General features: G+C 41.5%; 2 long non-coding RNA genes across 2 annotated transcripts in view; one reads left to right on the top strand and one right to left on the bottom strand.

Moving 5' to 3' along the window:
- The window catches only part of LOC309338499, a 92,094-nt gene that overhangs the window by 20,166 nt on the left and 46,240 nt on the right, over positions 1–25,688 (bottom strand). The window lies entirely within an intron of this gene.
- Positions 20,055–25,349, top strand: LOC309338512. The gene is made up of 3 exons (XR_014154954.1): positions 20,055–20,130; positions 23,302–23,384; positions 24,646–25,349. It is a non-coding gene; the product is annotated as an uncharacterized lncRNA (long non-coding RNA).

Raw genomic sequence — 25,688 nt, 5'->3', positions numbered from 1 at the left:
GTATGCATTCCATGAAAGGCACTTCATAATATCTTTCCTTTAGTTCTAGATTCAGGTAGATAGCCGTGTTGGTCTGACGCAGTCAAAATATATTTAAAAATATTTAAAATGTCCAGTATCTGAAGAGGTGTGCATGCACATGAGAGCTTATACCCAGAACAAACTTAGTTGGTCTTTAAGGTGCTACTGGACATTTTTTTTTAAAAAAAGTATTTCGATCTTTCCTTTAGTCCTTGAGAATGTGGCATATGGATCATTGCAAGCGAAAAACATCAGCGGTTGCACAGGAATCATTCATGAATCTTTATTAGCTCCTCCACTAAAGGTAAAGGTAAAAGACCCCTGGACTGGAAGGAGGACATTCTGACCTCCGTCTGTGGCCCACAAACCACACCATTCATCAAAGAAGCCTTCAGAGATCCAAGCTGAAATCTTGTGCACTCCAATTTAGGAATAAATCCCACTGGCCTCCATAGGGAATTGCTTCCAAACAAACATGCATATGATTAGGCTTGTGCACCACTTAGAGATGAACATGATTAAGTGGTCTACTGAAACAAACAAACAAATATGGTTAACCTGCGATGTGCACATAGCCTTATTCACGTGTTCAACATCATGCAACAGGACAGCTGGGTGGCAAGTGCTCCTGATCCTTGTGCCAAACACACCTCAACCCTATCCACACATTGGGTGCATATCTGCAGCAAGGCATCCCAAGAAATGAACATTGGATGCCCCTGTGAGCTCACTGAGTGTGTTAGGCAAGCTACGTCGCTGCAGAGCCAACCTGTGCTGAACCTCCAAAGGTCATTATTTCAACAATTCATAGGTGGTTGGAGGCAAAATGAAGTTTCTACAGGGGGGGGGGGGAGGAAGAGAGGGAAAGGATAGAACTTCATTGTTAAAAAAAAGATTCAAGAGAGCAGAGAAGTTCCTAAGGGACTGAATGAGGTGACCAAGGGCTCTATCTATTGTACAGAGGCTTTTTCTTTAAGCCCAGTATTTGCTCACAGTCGTGTAGGACTCAATGCAGACAAGCTCCCAATCCTGCATGCCTAGGAAAGCTTCTCTGTAGGGTTGCAGGATCCTACAGAACAGCAAGAGAGGTGACACTAGGCACTGCAGGCTGGCCAACACAATCCCAGAAAACCCTTTGTCACACAGCACCCATTTTCATAGACTTCCTGTCTGTCTTTAAATGAATGGCTTTGATCACAACTATATCAGGATCACAAGCACTCCTTCTACCTTCTTTGGAGTTTCTCTTTGGTGGAGGAATTGTAGGAGGACCTGAAAGCCAGTGTCCTGAAATTCAATGGTTGGTCTGCCTGTAAGTGGACTGGATCTAGGCTGCCAGAGTCCCTCTGACTTTAGTTGAAGGACACCCAACTATATGGCTGGAAGAATAAAGTTCTTTGTTATTTTTCTAAATTACCTGGGAGGGGGCTGTACTTGTTGCTATCAGCTCTTGTCAGTAGACGAAAACCATGTTGTTAACTAAACGTGTTAATGATTTCCCCCCCTTAGACTAGATACTGCTACATTATAGAGGTGAAACATGACTTTTGATGATCAAGCATGAAGTGATTAAATAAGGTTAATCCTCATTTTATATGCTAATAGGAAATTTATAATCTCCACTGCCTATCCAATTTAGCTGTTTTATTCTCTGTTGTTAAAAAAAGTATCTCTTATTAGTGGAAGAGAATACCCTTACGTTACACTACAGATGCTACTTTAATTGGGCTCAAGAGTATTGTGTGTAATTAGTCCACTTCTTTAATATTTCATCTATAATTACATGATTAGCAGTGTGCTTAAATTTCATAAAGGCTGCCAATTTCAGTGTCATTCCCCCTCCCCAAGAAAAAAGTGGACTAGTTTTTTGCCTTCTAACTGCACCAAATAAACCTGATTTCAGAAGAAGAGGTCCAAGTTGGCAATAATTTTGACAAATGCTCACTCACCTGTCTAAAAAGTGAGGTTCTGGGGCATGAGCAATTGTCACAGTCACACTCTCTGGCCTGACTATGTTCCCTACATAATACACATTTATGTAATGGCTACTTGTGGTGCGTTTGAGAATGGACCATCCCATCAGGTTGAACATTGACGTGCTGGTTGCAAGCTATAGCTAACAACGCCTGGTGCTTTAATTCCATTGCAAAAATGGCCACTTCAGGCATGTTTTGGAAAGCTAGAAACATTTTCGGGCCTAGGCAAATCCATACTGTTCATATTGGTATGTTCCTCACTAGTTGATGGCAATACCAAGTGATAACTTGCATGTATGAATGGATTGTTTTGGATGTGACACTATCAACCCATGCCACCTCCGAAACAATACTTTTCTGTGGTGTCAGTTCACATATTGAGCTTCTAGTCATAAAGGACTGCTTCGCATCACTTGGTTGCTTTGCATTTAATTACTGTACATGCAATGTTTTGTATCTCCATTGAAAAACATTGCGATTGCGATTGCAGACGGAAGAGTCTTGTTTCGGACTCTTGATTTAGACATGTAAGTCATCACCTGGTGTTGCTTCAGTCACATGGTGAACTGATACCAGACATCACAATATGACAATACTGACAATGCCTGCTGAAGAATTTCACACAGCACTTTTTACATCCTGTGGTCTGGTGGCCATGTCTGCCAACAGTATCCCAGAACCCTTTTATGAGACAACTGCTCAGTCTCTGAAGCAGAATATGCTCCCTGGCACATGAACCATTGTCCTTCTATGTCAGAAAGTAGGAAGACTTTGCATGTTCAGACTTTGGATCGCAGCCATCTTCACTCTTTCTCTCCCACTAGAATGAGGCGTTGAAGAGCCCCATTTCCTTGTTAGCACCCAGTTATGTTTACCTTAAGCCTTAAGGTTTTGTGTATGAGTAATCAAATAGTCTACTTACTGAGACACTTCCATTCCAAAATATGATCTCTTTGTCAAAAAGAATGAAAGAGAAAGAAAGAAAGAAAGAAAGAAAGAAAGAAAGAAAGAAAGAAAGAAAGAAAGAAAGCTCATGTTGGTTGCAAGCAAAGGGAAAGGCCAAAGGGAAATTATTGCTATTTCAGACAGCCGCATAAATTTTCTTCCTATTTTTAACCTAGCTTTTAATTTAATAAGTTTTATGACCCTTATATTAAGTACATATGTTTTACAAGACACTGTGTCCCTTGAGTCACCCTAGATTTGCTCTGCTATTGCAGAGCTAAATGAATGAATACTGTGTTTTTGATTTCAACTCACCCCTTCTTTGATCCTTTTACCCCCCCCCCCGCATGTCTCACTATCGTTGCACAGACACACACACACACACACACACACAGATTTGGGTTATCTGCTCTTCTACAAAAGCAGAATTAACAAATTGGTATTTCCTATGAAGGCTATAGCATCTAACTCTCTCAGCGTTTGCTATGTTATGTACAAGAAGGTAATGAAAATCATGCATCGTGTGACGGGATTTTAACAAGCATCTGATCATTTTCAAAAGGACAGAGGGTCAAGGTATTCTTTTATAGTTCTTTGAGTATATTTTGCCTAATGTGATCATTAAAAGCCAGAAGCAGGAGAGGGTTGGGGGGGGTTGCTTTTCTGTGCTTTGCTTTAAGTTTAAAAATATAGTCATTGGCCCTGATCATATATAGGTTATTTTATTGTATTTTATGTTGCAATATGCCTTCTCTTAATGGGAAAGAAAGATATTTAATCCAAAAAAGAGGGGGGATTTTTGAAGCATGTAAATTTTATATTGTAGTCAATAGATGACTATGCTATTAAAAGTTTACCAGGTCATGATCACGAGCTATGGATGTTGTAAACGGAATATAAGCAAATTTTAAAAGTCTATCAAATTACCTAAAGTATGTCTTTTTAAGACCTAGATAGCTATTCTTTGAAAAAGGTATTTCAGTACTAATAAACTGCAGAGGAAAGAAAAACGGTCCAATACAGCTCTTACTTGATTGGGTTGGTACTGTTTACTTACCTAAGTAATGGGATCTGTAGAACTGTAACTTCCCACTGCTTATATTTCCATAGGGGGGCATTTTTACAGAGTTTGTGCATGTGTTGTGTGTTGAAGATATTTACTCTGTACTGTAAAACTTAAACCAGAGAATGGCTGCAATTAATTTTTAGTTTATCTTCCCGCATTCCTATAACAAGATTATTAAGAAGTGTGTTCTAAGTAGATCTGAGTAGCGAGTGGCTCAGAACATGAACTTGCCAAGTTTTCTGCACAGTACAACATTTGCACTTTAAAACACAGGACTAAGGAAGTCAAACGTTGCATCAGAATTTAGCTTTGCTGCCAGACTTTAACATTCTTTGAATTTATATGGAAAAATAAAGCCAGCTTCAATAAGATTTTTTAGAAACAAATACTGTCAAGCTATGACCGACCTTAAAAAGCTGTTCAGCATTGTTTTTTTCAAGAAAAAACACAACCAACTAATCCCCCTTAAAGATCTGCATAAGATATTGTTGTGTGTATATCAGAGGCCACTATATAGCCTTGTATATATTCAACTGTCTAGATGTCAGCTGCTATATTTTTATTGTTACAGGAAACCATCCAACATCACAAACGGGAAAGTTATCAGCTTTTTCTTCGCTCTTGGCTTCATCTCTTTTAAGGCTAAAGGCATAACCTTAAACTAGATCATATTTTAACTCTATTTGGTAAACACTTTGGCACCTTGTATGTGTTTTTTAAACACTGCCTTGTTTGGGTCTATATAACTGTTGACCAGTCCCCAGCCATTGTGAGTTATGGCATTCGAGGGCTTCCATGAGGGTACAAGTACTGGCATTAAGTTCTCAAAGCCATTTTAGGTCCCAGCGGTTTTAGTCTGTCCCAAAGAACTCTTGGTCACTTCCCAAGGGACAAATTGATGTCAAATTCTGCTGTCTGTCAGGATTAAGTGCCTGTTTGCTTTTTCACTAACATGTGGTTTCAGAACAAAGCAGTTCAAATCTCCTCTATTCTTAACAAAGCATCTCAAATTGCTGAGTAAAATTCCTTAATCCCCCATCTTAATCTGAAAACACCAGCAGCACATGGTAACAGGTTTTCTTCTTTCTCTTTTTTGCCACCATAAACTATCATTAGCAAGGGTCTTTTTTCTTTCTTTCTTTCTTTCTTTCTTTCTTTCTTTCTTTCTTTCTTTCTTTCTTTCTTTCCTTGGCTAACTCATTATTCAGCAGCTTATTATCTGCAAGGGCACGCTAAACCACTTCAGTCTTAAGACTAGATTTGCCTGGTCATTTTTCTTCCTTGTGTCTTCCATTCTAGGGAAAACGCAAAACTTAAAGCAGGAAAGTCAGTAGTTCTCTTGCTCACTTCTCTTTATCAGCAACCAAGCCATCTACTTCTCTCTCAGTTTCTTCAAGGGACTGTTAGCATGCAAAACTGCCTTAGCTGTCCATTGAAAAACTGATGCACTTCAAAAAAGAATCTGCAAACTCAAAATTCCGTTGGACCTCAATGAACTCCTTTCACGTTTCCTCTTCTTTTCATTCATTGATAATTAAGATCAGCTTGAGTTGTATGTCCACAAATGTGCGAAACTAGAAAATTATGCATTGGAACATTATATCTATATACTAATAGCAGATTCAAGAGACGGTGTGTAGATATGAGATCAAGAAGTTTACTAGCGTTGCAAAGATATGGTTCAGGGCTTAAACAGAATTATGTACTTGGCAGGTGTGCAATCCCTCCCCCACAAAAGCATAGGCTCCGCAACCTGCACCGCAGTCCACAAATGCTCAGGAATTACCCTTGAAAGGGAAATGAGAAGTGGTTTACTACTGTGGTGTAGGGGTAAATGCTGATGTATGGAAACTCATCATGATAGGCTCCATAGCCATGTCTCTTAGGAGAAGGAAGGGCAGGGTCAAAGGAAAGTAAGAGCATATTGAACTTGCAATGGGTGACTTAGTTGTTGCCCTGCTGGAACTGGGCTGAACAATCCTTGGTTCACATCCCTGATTACTAGTGTGGCATAACTGTCGAACGACTCTGGTGTTGCGGCGCTCATCTCACTTTACTGGCTGAGGGAGCCGGTGTACAGCTTCCCGGTCATGTGGCCAGCATGACTAAGCCGCTTTTGGTGAAACAGAGCAGCACATGGAAACAACGTTTACCTTCCCGCCAGAGTGGTACCTATTTATCTACTTGCACTTTAACATGCTTTCGAACTGCTAGGTGGGCAGGAGCAGGGACAGAGCAACGGGAGCTCACCCCGTCGCGGGGATTTGAACCGCCAACCTTTTGATCGGCAAGCCCAAGTCTCTGTGGTTTAGACCACAGAGCCACAGTTACCTGGGAATAAATTCCATTGAATTCAGTGGTGTTTGCGCCTGACTCCATAGGTTCAGATGAGTTTGAACAAATGATCTTGAGCCAGCTGCAATGCTGCCTTTCACTTTTAATTAGAAATGAAAAAAAGTCTTGCTAAGAAGCGTTACCATTGAAACTACTAGCATGTAGCTGGAAATCCTATCAAGAAAAGAAGTATTCAGGTCTGCTTGGTTATCTTCCACAATGTCTGATCCTCTGCTAATCTCTCACCAAAAGGGAAATTGAAAACCTTATTATCACCTCATTGACTTGAAGGGAGATGACATCATCATCCTTGCTAGAAGACTGTATCATCTCTTGGAAAAAGTTCTCAAGTTTTGCTCCCCCTCCACACTCTGGCTCCATTGGCTTAGTGCAGTATCTAAGCATGGGAGCCAGGAAGCTTTCAGGTGAAATTTTCCCACAGTGCTCCTTGTTTCCCATCACCCCCTGGAAAAGCCAGGGCAGTGAAGGGAGGTCACGTAATCACGGCTGCCCTTCTGACCACTAATGGTTTTTACCATCATCATTATTCCATTTCTCAGCTTCTTAACTTGCTGAAACACACCTCTTGAAATAGCTAACAAGATAATTACACTGCAATAGAAAAGAGTAAAATTTAGGTGTGCCACTATTTCTCAATCATCTCCATCCCCATTTGCAAAATATGGATAGTAATACTGACTCCTATCTTACTATCTGGGATAATGTTTATCAAACACTTTGGACATTCGAAAGCACAATGATCGCCCATGTATTTCCCACTTGACCACAAATTTCCACAATTCTGGTTTCATTCTATTCAGCGTGATGGGGTGGAGACACTTACCTGTTGCTGCTGCTTCGTAGGAGGCAGAGGTGATGGCCATTATCATTACCAACAGTGCAAATGCACTGGCAGGAATGCTGGACTGGATTGGCCAGTGCATATACAGCACACCAACCTCACCGCCATCTTCCCATCCCAGAAAGCAGCAGCAACTCACCTGCCAGGAGGTCAGGTAAGTGCCTCTGCCCCAGCACAACCGCACCATCTGATTTATTTGAATAAACACACCTGAATCAAAACCAGAGAGTTTCACAGGGAAGAACAGGCTCTATAACACATGTATGCATCAGTTAGGATTGTCAGTTTGAAACTCCTACCCAAGATCTAATGAAAAAATGTGGCAGTGGGGGCTGAAAAGCCCTTTGTAGCTCACAATAAGGATGGACCAAAATTTCACAGCAAATACTTATTTGAAAATCTCCTTTTTGAAGCTCCTCCTGAACCACTAAAGAATTTCATTCCTCCCCTGAAGGTTATTTGGCAAAATGGCCTCCTCGATTTTGCCATTCGTGAATTTTGAGTGCAAAAATTAAAATAATCAGAAACATGGCTCCTGTTTTAATATTCTTCTAATATTGTTGAAGAAAGTTGTGGCTGTGGCCCCTGCTTGTTTCAATCATCTTTTTTTTTTAGCTCATTGCTTCCTTTAGACTGTAGCCAACATCTGTCCCGTAGCATCACAAGGTCATCAAATGATTCATGAATGACTGGAGGTGTTCTTCTGAGGGTGAAGACACAGTGGATTTTGCTAGTTTGTTTTAATGGAGTCCATGGATTGGAAGCCTACAGGCAGCAAACATGGCAACTAGTGGAAGATACCAGGTGAATTGTGGGAGCTCCAGAACAAATCTTTCACTCCAAACCATGAAAGGGATGCGCCAACCACTTGGCAAAAACTGAATTGAGCTAGGATCAGGCATGGTCTTCATTATTTTCATGCTTTGCTAAAAAGTAGAATGCACATTCCTTGCTGCTAATGATGGCATGATTCATTATAGGTCCTTTTTGATAACAGGAAGGAGGAGGCTTCCTTATAAAAGTGGGGAGGAGGGTATTCTAAAATGGTTCCCGCTGCCTTGGCATAGGAGCCCAGTAGACTGGTCAGTCTCTTGCTCACCAGCAGAGTGAGAGAATGTGAAATTCCCAGTGACAGACAAAACCTTTAGAAAAATAAGGACCAAGAGGACCGATGACCTTTCTAAAGAAAGGGGGTCACATGTGTGATATATTGGCAAGAAACTTGGCACCTTGCCTTGAAAAGAAAACCAAGTGACCACCAGAACCTAAATTTACTGAGTGGGAATCAGAGAAACTTTGTTTATTTGTGGGGAGGACAACCAGGGGGGAGGATAATGTTTATTCTTTCAGCTTTATCTGGTTACTGTCACCTTTCAAGCAAAGTCTAAATGTGAAAATGTAGCCTGCTAATATTTTTGTTAGCCAATAGCGTTACATCAGTCAGAAGTAAATAACAGAACGGTTCCTGGTATCTGATGGCTCAAAATGTAAGATCACTTTCTACTTTCAGTAATTCTGATTAAATTAGAATTCTAATTAAATTAATATGGCATATAATAAAGACCAGCCTCCACAAAAGGCACTGAGCTTACCTGCCTGCCTGCCAGGGCCAGAATGCCTTTATAATGGTCCTGTCTTCACCTAACTCTATAAATGCATATGGAACTAATAATCCTTTCACAGCAAGAAAATATTAGACATTTGCTCCAAAGCTGAACATAGCAAAGGTTTATTAGAGCACTGCATTCAATAATGTCCTGGGGTCACTGAGCATTATGCAATTGTTATACCTTATCTTTTTCTTCTCTTCCCTCTCCCTCTCTTTTCTGAAGTGTGTTGTCTCTTGATGCTTTCTTTTGTGCGTGATTAGTCATCCAGGAAATGTTTAAATTACCAAATATATGGTTTAAGAGATTGATAGACCAAATTATATTAGTTTAATACAATATGCTGGGCATACGGAAATTAGAAGCCTTTATGGTATATTTTGATTCATAAATTGTTCCTTCGTCCTATTTCGTTTGCCTGCAACAATGGGGCTCTTTTTTCCTGCCTGATGTCAGACTCTCAGATTGAGTAACCAAGCAAAAATAAATGACTTAGTCCTTGGTTCAAAGAAATAATGGGTTACCAGCATAATTAATTTTATGTTTAATTACTGTAGAATGAAACAATTCAACAATATCCAATCAATCCTTAGAATGACAGAACAGAAGGTCAGCAGTTGCTAAGTCAATTGTTTTGAAAGAGAAATTTATGTCTGGTTTTCTTTTATGTGCTGGTGAAAGAAATTGGATAAAAGTGGTCAAGCAAACATTAATTAATTTATATAAATGGTATGCTGATGCCGTGGCTAAATCACAGCCTCCCGGTATGCAAACCACAAGATGACAAGCAGGCATTGTTTGAGAATTCCTGGGATAGCTGGCCCTAAAAGGTTCTGCTGTTCAGGTGATTTTTTTTCATCCAGACCAGATTTTTCCATTCTGACTGGTTCATGCCAGAACTATGTTCCATCTAAATGCTCCCCCAATCACCGGCAACTGTTGATAATGATTGATAAAGTCATTTTCATGGATAGGTTTACTCAGAAGCAAGCCTTATTTATTCCCATATAAAGACATAATGGACAGCAGCGCCCAGTGACTTTATCTTCACAACAACAACCTCGCAAGGCAGAGCAAATCTGTATCCCACCTTGCAAATGAGGAAATAAAACTGAAATATAATGACATTTTGAAGATTTTCAGGGAGCGTGTGACATTTTCACCCTGGGGTGGACTGTATGGAGGAGCTTTCTATCCTGTGTACAAAAAACTTAAACATTTATATTATCAAGACATCACCTACTCTAAACAGAGCTATAAAAGTACCTTAATATACAAATTAAGACATTAAACAATAAAATTTATAAGCTAAAATTATCACATGGCCACTAATATATTGAAAAATAATGTTAATTAATACAATGTGCAATTATATTCAGAGTTTGGTGATAAAGATAGAATATAGGATGTAGGATGTAGATAGGGTCAAATAAATTCATCTCCTTTACAGTTGGTGGCTACCTTGGCTATATAATTTGCTCTAATTTTCCTAGCAGCAGTTGCAAAGAGTGCTACACGCCAGGTCACATACTTATCTGTGTCTGCAAGGAGATATAAAATCATGTCAGAGGGGTTCTGGCCAGGGGACCTTGTCATTATAGGTGCTAAAATTCTTTCTCTTGCTTCATTATATAAGGGGCAGCACAAGATATAATGCATAAGGTCCTCTACTTCAGGACATCCCCTAATGCAAACATGTTCGTTTGTTGGTAGGATTCTGTGTACATCGTGGCAGCCTTTGGCTATGTGCAATAAAACTGACTGACTATAATACAACCTTGGCAAGTTGCATCAGGAAAGTTGATGAAATCCCAGTCCAATAAAGCCACGTTTGCTTGGAATTTACTGTATTTTTCGCTCTATAAGATGCACCAGACCACAAGACGCATCTAGTTTTTGGAGGAGGAAAACAAGAAAAAAAATATTCTGAATCTCAGAAGCCAGAACAGCAAGAGAGATTGCTGTGCAGCGAAAGCAGGGAATCCCTCTTGCTGTTCTGGCTTCTGGGATAGCTGTGCAGCCTGCATTCGCTCCATAAGACGCACACACATTTCCCCTTACTTTTTAGGAGGGAAAAAGTGAGTCTTATAGAGCAAAAAATACGGTAACTCCAAATTCATGATGTGGGTCAGGTCTTGCATAAAGGAGTTGGAAGAAGTTGCACCTGTTGAAATTCCCTTTACAGTGGCGCCTCACAAGACGAAATTAATCCGTTCCGCGAGTCTCTTCGTCTAGCGGTTTTTTCGTCTTGCGAAGCAAGCCTATTGACGGCTTAGCGGATTAGCGCTATTAGCGGTTTAGCAGCTTTTAGCGGCTTAGCGGATAAGCGGATAAGCGGCTTAGCGGCTTAGAAAAAGGGGGGGAGGGGGGAAAAACCCGCAGGAACTCGCAAGACATTTTCGTCTTGCGAAGCAAGCCCATAGGGAAATTCGTTTTGCGAAGCGCCTCCAAAACGGAAAACCCTTTCGTCTAGCGGGTTTTCCATCTTGTGAGGCGTTCGTCTTGCGGGGCACCACTGTACTAACACAACTATTACAGACACAGCTTCCCTCTGTTGCATCCCAGTCTCTTTCATCGTCCATTCTCCTTTCATCCTGTTCCCAGGGCTACTACCTGAAACCTCTTAGACGCAAGTACACTTAAACATGAGCTACAATTTGATCTGACTTTCAATCTATGTTAAAGGCATCTCCATGATTCATGGGGAGAATAGTTATCGTATTCTGGGTCTACGAGGATTTTCAGCCAGGTAAACAGAACACATACGGTATTTCCTAGTGCTCAGTCTTATCGCTTTAACTGATTTCCAGCTGGAAGATGTAGCACACAAAATTCCAGAAATTACGCAACACTGGAGGGGAAGAAACACACTGTTGTACATAACATCTTAAAGCAGGATTACAGCATAATCTAATATTTTCTCAGGGCTGTATAACATATATCAAGTATCACAGGAAATTGTGTGGTTACAATGGATGTTTCATCAAAGGAGTGTGGAATCTTGGCCCTTTTAAGTCCCATTGATTTGAGTGGATATGCACATGAAATCAATGAGACTCAGCTTCACTTGGCTTTTGCCCACAAAAACCCTACTTGATTTCAAATATTAATAAAGCAACCAGATTGAAGTGTTCCTGGCACAGAAGAGCTGTGATATGCAGATGGTCCCTTAAACTTCATTTTGAATTTGGTAAGTGCTAAAATGCCCTATTGGGTAAGCAAAGCCCCATTTCTTTATTTTTTGTTCAGCGCTTTCCATACAATATTAATAAAGCAAAACACACTGAAAACAACTGTTTAAACAAACATATTCCAAGGAGGATTTTCCCTTCTACTTTAATGGTTTGCCCTATACCAACAGGAGGAGACGTTTGTTGGCAAAATGATTAATTTTTACAAGCAGGGGTTTATATTAGAAACATTGGCATTAGCTTTGCTGCAATAAAAAGCGAAATTGATATTTTGGGGCACCGGCTTCCTTCTGATCGCTTTAAAACACGTGCGCAAAGTGTTACTTAGTCGGCTTTGGTGAAAAATGAGACATCTGGTCAGATCACATTAACTCACAAGAGAAAGCCCTCTTAACAACGCAATCCTGTGAACGTCTACTCAGAGGAAATCTCCACTGAGTTCAGCTGAACTTATTCTCTGGTCGCGTGTATTAGATTGCAGCCTCAGCCGGCACAACTGGGGATCAAAACACGAGAATACGAAATAAGGACCAAATGCCTTTTTTTAAAAAGGAGCTCTGCTGAAGGACTACAGGCAGACTTCCTTCTCGTGAGAAATGGCACATTCTAGTGGGTGCGTATCAGCTCTTTACGTACCCTGAATAATGAGGCCAATTGGGATAACTCGCATATTCAGGCTTGAGTCAACAGGATGGAACTTGTATCTGAATAAATATGCATAGGATTGGGATAGAAGGGATTTGGCCTGGCTAGGCTGGCCAGCTGCAAAAGAGGATATAATTAATATGATTTAATTTCTATACTGTCCTTCATCTGAGGATCACAGGGCACTTTACAATATAAAATCACAAAAGTGCATAACATAGTAACAAACAAACAAAAATACCACACACAGAGTTTATAAGGCCACAGATTGTTGAATTAGCCAAAGGCCAAGGAGAAAAGAAAAATGTTTTCACCTGGCACCTAAAGATATATCACGATGGTGTCAGGTGAGCCTCACTGGGGAGAACATTCAACAAATTGGGAGCCACTGCAGAAAAGGCCCTGTTCATGTGGTGCCACCATCCAGACCTCTCACGGAGAAGGCACATGAAGAAGGGCCTCAGATGATGATCACAGGGTCTGGGTAGGTTTAAGGCATTATGTAGGGTTGCTGTATTTCAAACAGTGAAAATCCAGGCTGTTTTTACTTTTGCCCAAATTTCTTGAGCTATTTTTACGGGAAAACAGCACTTCTGACATGGGCTGCCATATGTCCAGATTTCCGCAGACATTTTTTACCGATTTCTGCCTTGACACTGCTGCCAACTGCAGTATTCTGGATATGTCCGGACGAATGGCAACTCTAGCTTTATGGCTTAAAACCAGCACTTTGAATTGGGCCCAGAAGCTAGATGGCTTCCTGTGCAGTTGGGCCAGGATTGGGGTTATAGGCTCAAACTGTCTTGCCCTGTTGACAACCTGACTGCTGAAGTTCCCAAAGGATAGGGCTCCTTCCCATGCCTTCAAGGTTATGTAGAATAAAAAAAATCAGTGTATGTTTCGTACTCCCCTCCTCCCTTCCCTCCATTGCCAGCTAGACTGATCAGATGCTCACGCTTGTCCTGCAAGCTACACCTGGTGAAACCCAATCTTCTGCACAACTATTAAAGGTGCAGGAGCCCTCTTTTATTTTGCCCCTGGCCTCCTGTTGGCTGGCCCAGCACATGATGTAGAGATACTGAATAAATAGCTATTGTAACCTTGTTGTTGTTGTTTAGTCGTTTAGTCGTGTCCGACTCTTCGTGGCCCCATGGACCAGAGCACACCAGTCACTCTTGTATTCCACTGCCTCCTGCAGTTTGGTCAAACTCCTGCTGGTAGCTTCGAGAACACTATCCAACCATCTCGTCCTCTGCCATCCCCTTCTCCTTGTGCCCTCCATCTTTCCCAACATCAGGGTCTTTTCCAGGGAGTCTTCTCTTCTCATGAGGTGGCCAAAGTATTGGAGCCTCAGCTTCAGGATCTGTCCTTCCAGTGAGCACTCAGGGCTGATTTCCTTCAGAATAGAGAGGTTTGGTCTTCTTGCAGTCCATGGGACTCTCAAGAGTCTCCTCCAGCACCATATTTGAAAAGCATCAATTCTTCGGCGATCAGCCTTCTTTATGGTCCAGCTCTCACTTCCGTACATCACTACTGGGAAAACCATAGCTTTAACTATACGGACCTTTGTTGGCAAGGTGATGTCTCTGCTTTTTAAGATGCTGTCTAGGTTTGTCATTGCTTTTCTCCCAAGAAAACTCTTGCCTTAGGTGTGTCTCAATTGCTGGATACTCGTGGTCAGCCTCTCTTTGAGCAGACGAGTACTTTCCTTCTGTTGGGGGGGTGTTTCGGGGTTTGTTTGTTTTTAAAGAAATCTCTTTTGTCCTGTCCCCCCACTAACTTGCTTTCAAAAATTGGGGGGGGGTAGGACTTGCCTACACAATTCTGAAGTGTTCTGTATAACAGTGCAACCAGTGTGCACTTTTTCCTTGTCTCTCATCCGATTACAACAAGAGCGTATTGTAATATATGCCTTCCATAGACTTCAATAACACAGTTCAGGGAAAATGACAGGTCAGCAGGCTTTGTTTCAAGTTTATGAACTGACAGGCCACTTTCAATGACAAAAAGAAAATGTAACTTAGGCCTGTTTAAAAGCAGCGATTGTCAGATCACATGTTCAGTATGTCATGCGAAACACACTTCATTAAGGACCGAATTACTTGACTTGTAACATGAGCTAAATTAAAGTCAATGTCAGACTGCATAAATCACACATTTAAATGTATTGCTTAAGTGCACTGAAACAGTCATCGTCGCCCTTCACCCCACAAGTAACCCAAAAATCTGGGCTTCATTTTTTCTTAGTTGCAAAGATGACAGATATAGAGGCTATTCCCCACTACACCCCTTTGTTAGGACGCATAATCTTGCTGTCAAAAACTATTGAAATTTGAACAGCAACAGTCCACTGCCACCAAGAATAAAGCAAACGTACCCATAGTAGGCTGACAATTTACAGAGGGACTTATATAGGGAACATAAAGAACAGCCATCATGTGACAGGGCAGCCAAACCCAATTTTGCTTTTATAGCAGCTTAAGTTCAAATAAGATCCCAATTTCCTATAATAAAAATGGATCTTGTTAATTAATATTGTAGTAAAATGCACTCTAGATACCACAGCTCAAGTGTGGTGAGTCCTTGAGAAGGAGTCAGAAGCTTCAGCTGGAAGAGTTTGTCACTGATGCATGTTGGAAGCTGAGAACTTATTCCTCCACTTTTGTGGCAACCTGTCATTCTCCTCTGGCCCCAATTCAGGGTGCTGATAACCTTTCAACTCTCCGTCTGCTTAAAGTGTTATTAGGCCTAGGTAAAGGTAAAGGGACCCCTGACCGTTAGGTCCAGTCACAGACGACTCTGGGGTTGCAGCGCTCATCTCGGTTTACTGGCCAAGGAAGCTGGCGTTTGTCTGCAGACAGCTTCTGGGTCATGTGGCCAGCATGACTAAGCCGCTTCTGGCGAACCAGAGCAGCGCATGGAAACACTGTTTACCTTCCCGCCGGAGTGGTACCTATTTATCTACTTGCACTTTGACGTGCTTTCAAACTGCTAGGTTGGCAGGAGCTGGGACCGAGCAACAGGAGTTCATCCCGTCACGGGGATTCGAACCGCCAACCTTCTGGTCGGCAAGCCCTAGGCTCTGTGGTTTAGCCCTAGGACCATGCATTTGCAGAAACTGGTGTGGGCCCCAATCCAGAGTGGGAGCCTGCTCCAGAATGGAGCTCCTGCACTCCCCCTCCCCTTCCAAGAAATGAAAATGGACAGTTTAGTCATGTCATTTTAACAGGGTGAGTAATGTGGTCAGTGTAGCTGAGCCCTTATGCCAGCCCATCATTCCTGGCAAGGGGGAGAACACAGCTTCTCCTGCTGCCAATCCCACCGTTCAGTGTCCCATTATCTCCGACCTTCTGTTTGTGTGTGTATCTTTTTTCCATATAGAAAGTTATGTTTGCTACTTTTTTCTAATAATGGTTATCTCTGACTTTCTGTGGACAGTGGTAAGGGTGCCATTTTATTCTCTCAACAGTCACCCAGAATGCAATGCCCAGGAAATGTGCTTAGTTCTCCCTGGATTTCCCTCCCCCCTTCCTTTCTTTTTTGGATGGGGGGTGACTGACACTCAGGTGCCCGCATAGGGTTTGTTCTATTCCCCCCCCCACACACACTTCTACAAATCTCCGATATCCCTGAGCCTATTGATGGCATCTCCTTATATGTGTGTGCTGTCATTTTGTCTTATTAAGCAATGGCACCCGTTGGAAAGAATGGAAACAAAAATAGATGATATTGTTAATAATTAGATAGGTATGCCTTTATAAAAGATTAATCAAGATGGATTTGGACTGTTTATCTATTGGCTGCATATATATTTAAATATCAGATTCCTTTGACTCATTTATACTTTTGTGAATCACAAGCAGCTTTGCTGTAATGAGAGAAATGGCCCTGATTTTTAAGAAGGCCTGAAGTTGCTTACAGGAACATTGAAACTAGAAACTCTTCATTGATTTTATTTCTGCTGTTCATGAAATATATCAGCTGCAACTCTAAATTCTTTTACAGTCCGATTCTAAACTTATTAACTTGGAAATAAGTCCCATTGATTTAACTAGAATGTACCTCTGAGCAACTCTGCGTAGAATGTCAGCCTTAATTGGGAGTTTCTCTTAACTAATGAGTAAGAGTGTTGAGGACTGCAGGCTTATCTTTTTTCTCTCCCCTGAAGAATGAAAAAAATAACAAGGAATGATTATTTTTAGCTGGATTGTTCCTGTGTTTTATCTTTAAATGGGTGCATGAAGTCAAGTGATGGAGAGGGTTTTTCCTCTGCTGTCTGCCATCTGGATTATGTCTGGTCAACGTCATCATGGAGGGGAAGAGGGTGATATGTGGAAAGAAATGGAATCTGGCAAGGAAAAGAAAGAGAAGCTCAAAAGTTGGGGTGAAAAAAGGCCAAAGTAACTTTGTTACTTAGACTGCAATCCGGTGGTCCCTGAGACGCCTTTCCAGGGACCGTTGGATTGCTGTCTAAGTAAGGAGGCTGGTCCATTACAGCAAATGGAGAGCTGTCCCACCAACCGCAGTCTTCCCTCAACCTTCACCAGATGAGGCTCCACCTGAGAACAGGATTGTTGAATGGGCATTTATTGGGTAATGCCTGGGATATCATCAGAGATTATGAGCATGAGTTATTTAGTGCAGGATCTCTGCCCATTGCAGATCTCTCTTGTTGTTGTTGTTTAGTCGTTTAGTCGTGTCCGACTCTTCGTGACCCCATGGACCAGAGCACGCCAGGCACTCCTGTCTTCCACTGCCTCCCACAGTTTGGTCAGACTCATGTGTGTAGCTTCAAGAACACTATCCAACCATCTCATCCTCTGTCGCCCCCTTCTCCTTGTGCCCTCCATCTTTCCCAACATCAGGGTCTTTTCCAGGGAGTCTTCTCTTCTCATGAGGTAGCCAAAGTATTGGAGCCTCAGCTTCACAATCTGCCCTTCCAGTGAGCATTCAGGGCTGATTTCCTTCAGAATGGAGAGGTTTGATCTTCTTGCAGACCATGGGACTCTCAAGAGTCTCCTCCAGCACCATAATTCAAAAGCATCAATTCTTCGGCCATCAGCCTTTTTTATGGTACAGCTCTCACTTCCATACATCACTACTGGGGAAACCATAGCTTGAACTAGACGGACCTTTGTTGACAAGGTGATGTCTCTGCTTTTTAAGATGCTGTCTAGGTTTGTCATTGCTTTTCTCCCAAGAAGCAGGCATCTTTTAATTTCTTGGCTGCTGTCACCATCTACAGTGATCATGGAGCCCAAGAAAGTAAAATCTCTCATTGCCTCCATTTCTCCGCCTTCTATTTGCCAGGAGGTGATGGGACCAGTGGCCATGGAGAAATAATATCCAAAGCTGCAAGTTGTACTCTGAAGTCAGCCCCTCTCTGTTTTATGGGATCTCCTCTGTAGTAAGCAGGTTTAGGATTCCGGCTTTAGCATCGCATTGAGACTGCACTCCTGTGCAGGCTTGCTTGGGAGTAAGCCTCCATTCTACTTAAACCTGCAAAGGATCAGGCTGCATGGCTAAAATGTAGCAGGGACTTGATTGGTTTGGTTTGCAGGATTTCCCCACAATAGACCATTCCTAACAATATTCAATAGTCAGGGGATACAGAGTGTGTTTAATAGGAGAATGTTCATAGCACTTGAAGGGTTTGAATGTTTTATTCACCGTGTAGAAAAATTCCCTTTGAATAGTTTTACAGGGATTTTTATGGAGCAATTACATAGCTAGATTCTTGATTAAATATACAAATTCATGTAAAGATTCAGAATGAAACAGTTAATGAGAGCCAGGATTATAGTTCTGCCTCTTAACACCTTTGAGTCTGGTATCACTAATTAACACAACATCACTTTTCTGCTACTGAAATACAACCATTCCCCACCCCCACCCCTCTCTCTATGCCAGAGAAGTCGAAGAGGCAGTTGTACAGATGACTGGCAAAAACCATCAGCACATAATGTGAATAACACACAAGCATATTGAGCTATGGCGCCCAAATTAAAACCTACACTCTCCAGAAAGGCCTTCTTAATATCAGTTAGAGAGATTTACAATTCTTGGTCATTGATGTATTTTCCAAAGGATCTTCTGATGCACTGAAAGATGATTGTATCAGGGTTAATCCAGCTGCCAGTAGAATTGCATGTATCTTCCAGTCATCTGTGGCTTAAATCAGCAGCATATGACATTTGTCGTGTTCCCACATGCTGCATGCATAACCTGGGTCCTTCTGTTGTAAAAGAAAATTCACACCAATGGTATGGAGAAAGGAACTTTACTGTTGGAAACAAGAGCTGATTCGATGACAGCATGCGAGAAGAAAGAAAAGTTTGTTATAGTATCACATTGGTGGCTAAGATGACATTTCCTAACTCAACATTTTCCCTACAGAAAACATATTGCAACCAAGAGTGGTCAAGAAATCCTCTAGAACAACTTCTCTTTGCCTTATTTTTTTTTACTACAGAAAGCTGAAAAGAAATACATTCCAGCTTAATATTTCCTGTCATATTCAATCTCGCTCTCATAGAACAGAGCCCTCTTTTACTTATATTCTTGTTGCTCATTTAAGACTTTTTGCATATTTATTATTATTTATTTGCATATTCAATGAATAGCTCTACTGCATAACAGTTGAAGGGTTCATCTTTGCAGAGTATGTCATGCATGTGTTTTCCATATTTCACCAAAGTGTATTTCTTGCTTTATCCATTTTAGTGCAATCTTTAACAGGTACACACTTTATGAGAGCAAGAAGGAAGGAAGGAAAGAAAGAAGGAAAGGAGAAGGATCAGCTCAGGGTAGTTGCGCAAAGTCTTTTCATGTTCATGCTTTGGTATCTTTTTAACCAGTTGTGAATGTTAACAAACATCTTAATTAATAAACAAACAAACAAACAAACAGTTGTTATGGAAATATGTCTTCACATTTGGTCCAGAACCAAAGAGGACATCATTCTGTGGCATGACTTTCTTTTTCTTGTTTTATCAGTAACTAGTCTGGACAGCTCTTCAATTTTTGAAACTTTTTGGAGCAGTTGTGTTTTTTGGGATTGTGGCCCTTTCGTAGCCAGTGAAATACACCTGTAAAAGGAACCATTATAAACCTAGGGCTGCGTTACATCCAGGAAGTATGTTCAGAAGGCAGTGCTTTGTCAATTGAAAAATCACATTCTTTTGGCGTTCGTGTTTTAAATAGCTCAACAACTTTGGGGGCAACCTTAGTCAACCACCAGTATAAAGTCTGCAGGACAAGTGAGCAAATGACAGCAAACAGCAAAAACTTTGAAGCATTTTATGTTTGCCTATATCAAATTTAATCTGTCACATTATTTCCTTTTATATCTGTATTGCAGGTTTGGGAAGGACATCAGTGCATGTTTTCTTCTCTTCCAGCTGCTAAGAAAGGAAGGAGATGCAACATGACTGGGCATCTGGCAACTGTGTTCAGTCCAGAATCTGTTGCCTTTCCAGATTTGGTAAAGAGGCTTGCCTTTTCTTCAGCTGAGCCAGGACACCAAACCAAAGCAATGGTAAAGCACTAGGATTACGTATTGCTGGAAATTTTGCTATCCCATAGCAGATGCCATATACATCAAAACCCTTAAGATGAGCTAAGACAGACTTTGTTTATATTATTTAAAGCATTTATAGCTTGCCAAGGTAGCTAATAGTCTAAAAACAGTAGGTGTCAAATGCTTTTTGAAAACGAAAATAAAGAAAATTAGTGAAGGCAGAGTTAGATGCTCAGAAGCAGCAGAACGAAACATACATTTCACAGCAATAAAGAAAAAGAAAAACCTCCTTCAATTCTATGATTCTATGACAATAGGGATAGACTATAATTCCCATCAGCCTCAGCCAGAAACAGGGAATTGTGGTCCAAAATTCTGGAGGGCATCCTGTTGGCTACCCCGACTTAAAATAGTGGTAATATAGAAACACCAACCGATCAAACTTCACTGTTAAAATGTCCCTAAAAGACAAGGAGGAAGGTTGGCAGTGAAATCCCTTTGCCACATGGCACAAAACCATGAAAGAGATGGCAAGTTCCCTGAGGATGGAGTTCCAGAGCCTTGGCATCGCTCCCAGCTTCATTTCAACACTGCCTCTAGCTTTCTCAATTCATGTCCAACAGCCGAATATAGTAGGCGTGGGCAGGTCTAGGCAACGTGAAGAGCGTAGAGAAGGTGTTTGGGGCACTAGTCATGAGATGGTGCAATGAGGGGCACAACAGTAGGCTCAGCTAGGTCAGGCCCAGGATCCATTTAACAATCCTAAAATGTTTGATTTGGAGTGCAGGCAGTGGGTTGTGAAGATTTCACACACAGCTCATAGATGCAAAGCCTTAAGTCTTCCCTGTCCTAGGTTGTTCTGTAAGTCCCTAGATGTGTCTTTGAAAAATGATTATCGTCATCACTACTACCAGCACAGTTTCTTCTCTAAACTGCCAGTCGCATATTATAAGTTGCCCACTGAGGAAACCAAAGTCCCAGAATTTAGGGTGCCCAGGCGGCTGGACCTGTATTCCCACTTCTCAGAGGCATCATCACCATTCTCTCTGCATGTTGAAGAAGAACCCAGCTCTACTCTTGAGTGGGTGGAGTTATTTTTGGCCGTATGAAGATTACCAAAGTGGAACCAAAGAAAGTGACAGTTACATTTTCACATCCTGCACACTTTCTCCCCGAGAATCTGATTTCTGGAGGGAACCTCATGTGCACACAGTCCTGTCTGAGCATTTCTCTGGACAAGGTCAAGTGATCTGTGGTCAAATTAACATAGCTTGCACTCAACTGATTTTGTTCCCTTTCATTTCAACCTCCGCATTCATGTGCCTTTTCCAAGCCAGCATCCTTCGAAGAAGCTCAAAGGAACTTGAATAAAGAAGTGCCTGTCTCCACATGGTTTGCCTTCCCTACCACATTAAAAAAAAACACCCTTTATGCATAACTTTCAAGTGAACCACAATTCATGACAATGTTTTTCCAAGTGTTTTACTTGGTTTGGATGAGTTTATTTTTCCTGCAGTGCTAGGAGTGTGGTGCTGACTGTCTCACAGTGAGAGACAAACTGGAGTGGCTGCCAGGATGTCATAAAGAAATCAGGTAGCCAAGGGAATGGCCTCATGAAGGAAGGGAACTCATTTATCTTGAACAGAAAACCTCCCTTCATGGCTGGCTCCTTGTCCAACTCTAAGATACACTTAACCTATCAGCAATGGGAGATTAAATACCCCCTTCTTCCCATGGGTCAATTTCATCACCTCCATGGGTGACCTCCCCATGCCCCTCTCATTTTTTTGTTTTGTTTTGTGCAAAAAAACATACTTATCCCACTTCTGCTGCAATTATAATGAATGACCACATGGAACATATCACAATGTAAAAGGAGCAGATTTACAAAAGAGAAAACTGGCATTTGTGTTCTGAACTCTCATTGATATATTTTGGAATGTAGCCATGCATGTGTAAAATTTCAGGAGGAAAAACACACACATTAACTGGATATAACTTAATCGGGAATAGTAAAAGCACTAAGCTATTTCACATTCTAGCTTTTACTTCATCCTGTACTGCGTTATCTTGGGTTTTCCTTGGGTTTCAGTGTAGGAAGCTAAAAAATAATACTAACCCACCCCCAAAACATATGGGTTAGGAAACCAAATGTTCATTTTTCCTAGAGGAAACAACTAGTGCAGTCAGTCCACAAACTTCTTGCCAAGGTATGCATGGATGGCTGACATTAAGGGATGTGAAGCAGCCTTTCTGGGAGGTACATGCCTAATGTTGCCCTTGATGGCAGAGTCCCAACACAGGCACTGAGGCATCTTCTGAAGGTTATTTGAAGGTTGTTACCAAAAATTATAATCTTTACATTAGTCTTCTGGTTCATGTCCACGTACTCCAGTAGGCCTATCTCATTCTTCAGTACCTGAGAAACACATTCTAAACAAGCCATCCCTAACCTGGTGCCCTCCAGATGTTTTGCACTGCAATGCCCATGATCCCTGTGGCAGCTTTGGCTAATGGGAGTTGGACGTCTTCAGGGCATGTTTTGGAGACCATGTTCTGGAGTGGGAAAATGCTTTAAATACATTGGGTAGTAGTCAACTAACTTTTCTCAGAGTAGACCTATTAAAAATAATTAGCATGATTAAGTTGGCCCATTAATTTCAACAGGTCTACTCTGCGTAAAACTCAGTTGAAGATAGCCACCCATTATCTTAGTACCCATAGACCCAGTAGTCAAATAAATCTGGTACAAGATGTGTGAACCTTTGGGTATGTTCTGGGAGCGATATCTGAATCTTTTCCTATTAAAAAAATGCACCCATTGGCTTTTTCTTTCTGCCTCCCTGCAAACATTTTAAAAAATAGAATAAAGAAATGTAATGACAGCATGGCCTTTGAAATAATTTGTTTATAGCTGACAAACTTGTTGTCAATATGCTTTTGCCCAATGAGCCTCATTTGGACTTATCTGACGTGTTATTGGAAAACATTAAAGTGGATTATTGATTATTTTACAGTAGAACTAAATGGCAATTGTTTGGACTTGCCAGTGAATAAGCTACAAGCCCATAATATTATATTTTTAAAAAATTGAATGTAGTGAGTCAGTTTCACATTCTCCTTGCCTCCTCTTAGAAGTAGACACAGCATTGTTCATCATGATGGATTTTTGCAGTCTGATGGGCCTAGATGTAGACTTATGACAAACAACATTACCAGTAAGTAATTTTCTCTTTACTTCATATAAACAAATGTCTTTGATACACGACAATCTCAGGGGTATTCAGGTTTCATGCTTATTTTAAGAACTTTTGTTTACTTTGTGATCTTCGTAGACCATTGACATCCCATTTAATTTTGATGACCTTGTTTATTTTACAGCAACATACATTAAAAGTGTTCCTTTAGGTAACATTAACATTCTCAATTGTAATCCATCACCTAAGTTAACAATAACTTTAGCTCTGTGGTATACGTAATGGTTAAAAGCTTTAATGCAGATAGCAGTCGACATAATGAGTGGGAAAGGTCTGATCAAACAGATTTGCTTGGTTGCTTCTATCCTAAGGGCCACTACAAATGTGACAAGTTATCTACATGAATATCACTACTTGCTGGGGGTTGGGGTGGTCAGGGGAGAGTGGAAACGGAATAATCATGTGTGGCAATTGAAACATGCATATGCTTCACTGTGCTGGGAAACTGCAGTTGGCCGGGAGTTTCCTAGCACATGATCACAATGAAACAAAAATGCACAATGTCATATGAGACTAAGTACGTGCCATGCTCATGGTGTTTCCTACTTAGCGCTCCTCCTTTATGACACCAGAAGCAGCTCTAAGTAGTGCTTCATCTGGAAATCTCTCTTACTGCTATTAGAGCATCAACTCATGGCATATGCCGAGAGAGAGAGAGAGAGAGAGAGAGAGAGAGAGAGAGAGAGAGAGAACAACTTTAGGTGGACACACACAGGGTCCCCGGACGTTTCACCGTCTATTGATCCCTGTGCCACCACTTTATTTCTCACTGCCACCACCCAGGCCCTACCTGGTACAATACTGAGTCCAGTCAGGGTTAAATTGGAACATAAACTTCTGTTTATTTATTGCAGTTTAACAAGCGTGTGGTTTCATAAACGGTCTCAGTCAATTACATTCATGGGGTGCCTATCCAGACCTGTAACTTCCGCTACCTGCTCTCACTCACTAAACCACCTCTCAGATATTTACTTGTCTTCCTAGCTCCTAACTGTTCCTGATTCAGCTTATTTTGCTACACTAACTCAACCTACCCCCAGACTCTATCCCAATTCACTCCCACTCAACCAACCACCCAACTCCCAATGAACTCCTCCTTCGCCCCTCCCAGAGCTGGTTTTATAGTCCCTCTGACTCCACCCCCCGGCTCCTGATTGGGTAACCTGTTCAATTATTTCACCTCCAGCACTCTCATATGTTAACGTCACAGACACAAGTCTAGGCCTGGTCACTGATTATTCTGCTCCAGTTCAAACTATGTAAAGGTAAAGAGACCCCTGACAGTTAAGACCAGTCGCGAACCACTCTGGGGTTGCGGCGCTCATCTCGCTTTACAGGCCGAGGGAGCCGGTGTTTGTCCGCTTAAGCAGACGGTTTTTCCAGGTCATGTGGCCAGCATGACTAAGCCGCTTCTGGCGCAACAGAACACCAACACCAGAGCAGCGCATGGAAACACTGTTACCTTCCCGCCGGAGCAGTACCTATTAATCTACTTGCACTTTTTTGGGTGCTTTTGAACTGCTAGGTTGGCAGGAGCTGGGACCGAGCAACGGGAGCTCACCTCATCGCGGGGATTCGAACCGCCGACCTTTTGATCAGCAAGCCCAAGTCTCAGTGGTTTAGACCACAGCACCACCCACGTCCCATTCTTTCTTTCATTCATACTTTGTAGAAGTTTCAAAAAACCTGTGTGAATTCAGTGGTGTGCTAAAATGGGCATGAACTTTTCTTAGCCAGTAGAGATTACAACCACAATCCACAAAATCCATTATTTCCAAGTGAAAGAAAAAGCACATTTATATGGGGGGCATTTTTCTTCCTAATGAAAGAGGACAAGATAAGAGACAGGGTGGTCATACATCTGGAATTTCTTGGACACATCCGGAATACTGCAGCCAGCAGCAGTGTCCACCCAAAAAAGCACAACAACTTTTCTGTTCGGATTTTCACTGTATGAAATACGGCAACCCTATAAGAGACATCAAGTTGAGCACATAGATATATGTTCCAGGCCATTTTCTGCAGGGTGAAGGCCACTGGGGAGATATTATGGGAGTAAATGGTCTGGCATCTTTATGCAGCAGATATGTGACAAATTCAGGTTGTGAATTAACATTTAAAGCATATAGTGATCAGAGCTATTCAAGGTGTTGTAAACATCCTCACAGCAGGGCTCAATAATTCATCTATTAAATATTTACATTTGATTCACCATTGTAAAAGCTGCATATGTTACATTTCTGGTTTCAAACCCTCTTCTCCTGG

Source organism: Podarcis erhardii (genome assembly GCF_964252035.2).
Source record: "Podarcis erhardii genome assembly, chromosome: 3".
NCBI classification, from domain to species: Eukaryota; Metazoa; Chordata; class Lepidosauria; order Squamata; family Lacertidae; genus Podarcis; species Podarcis erhardii.
The sequence above is the reverse complement of the archived record's forward strand: the minus strand, read 5'-3'. Positions and strand labels throughout refer to the sequence as shown.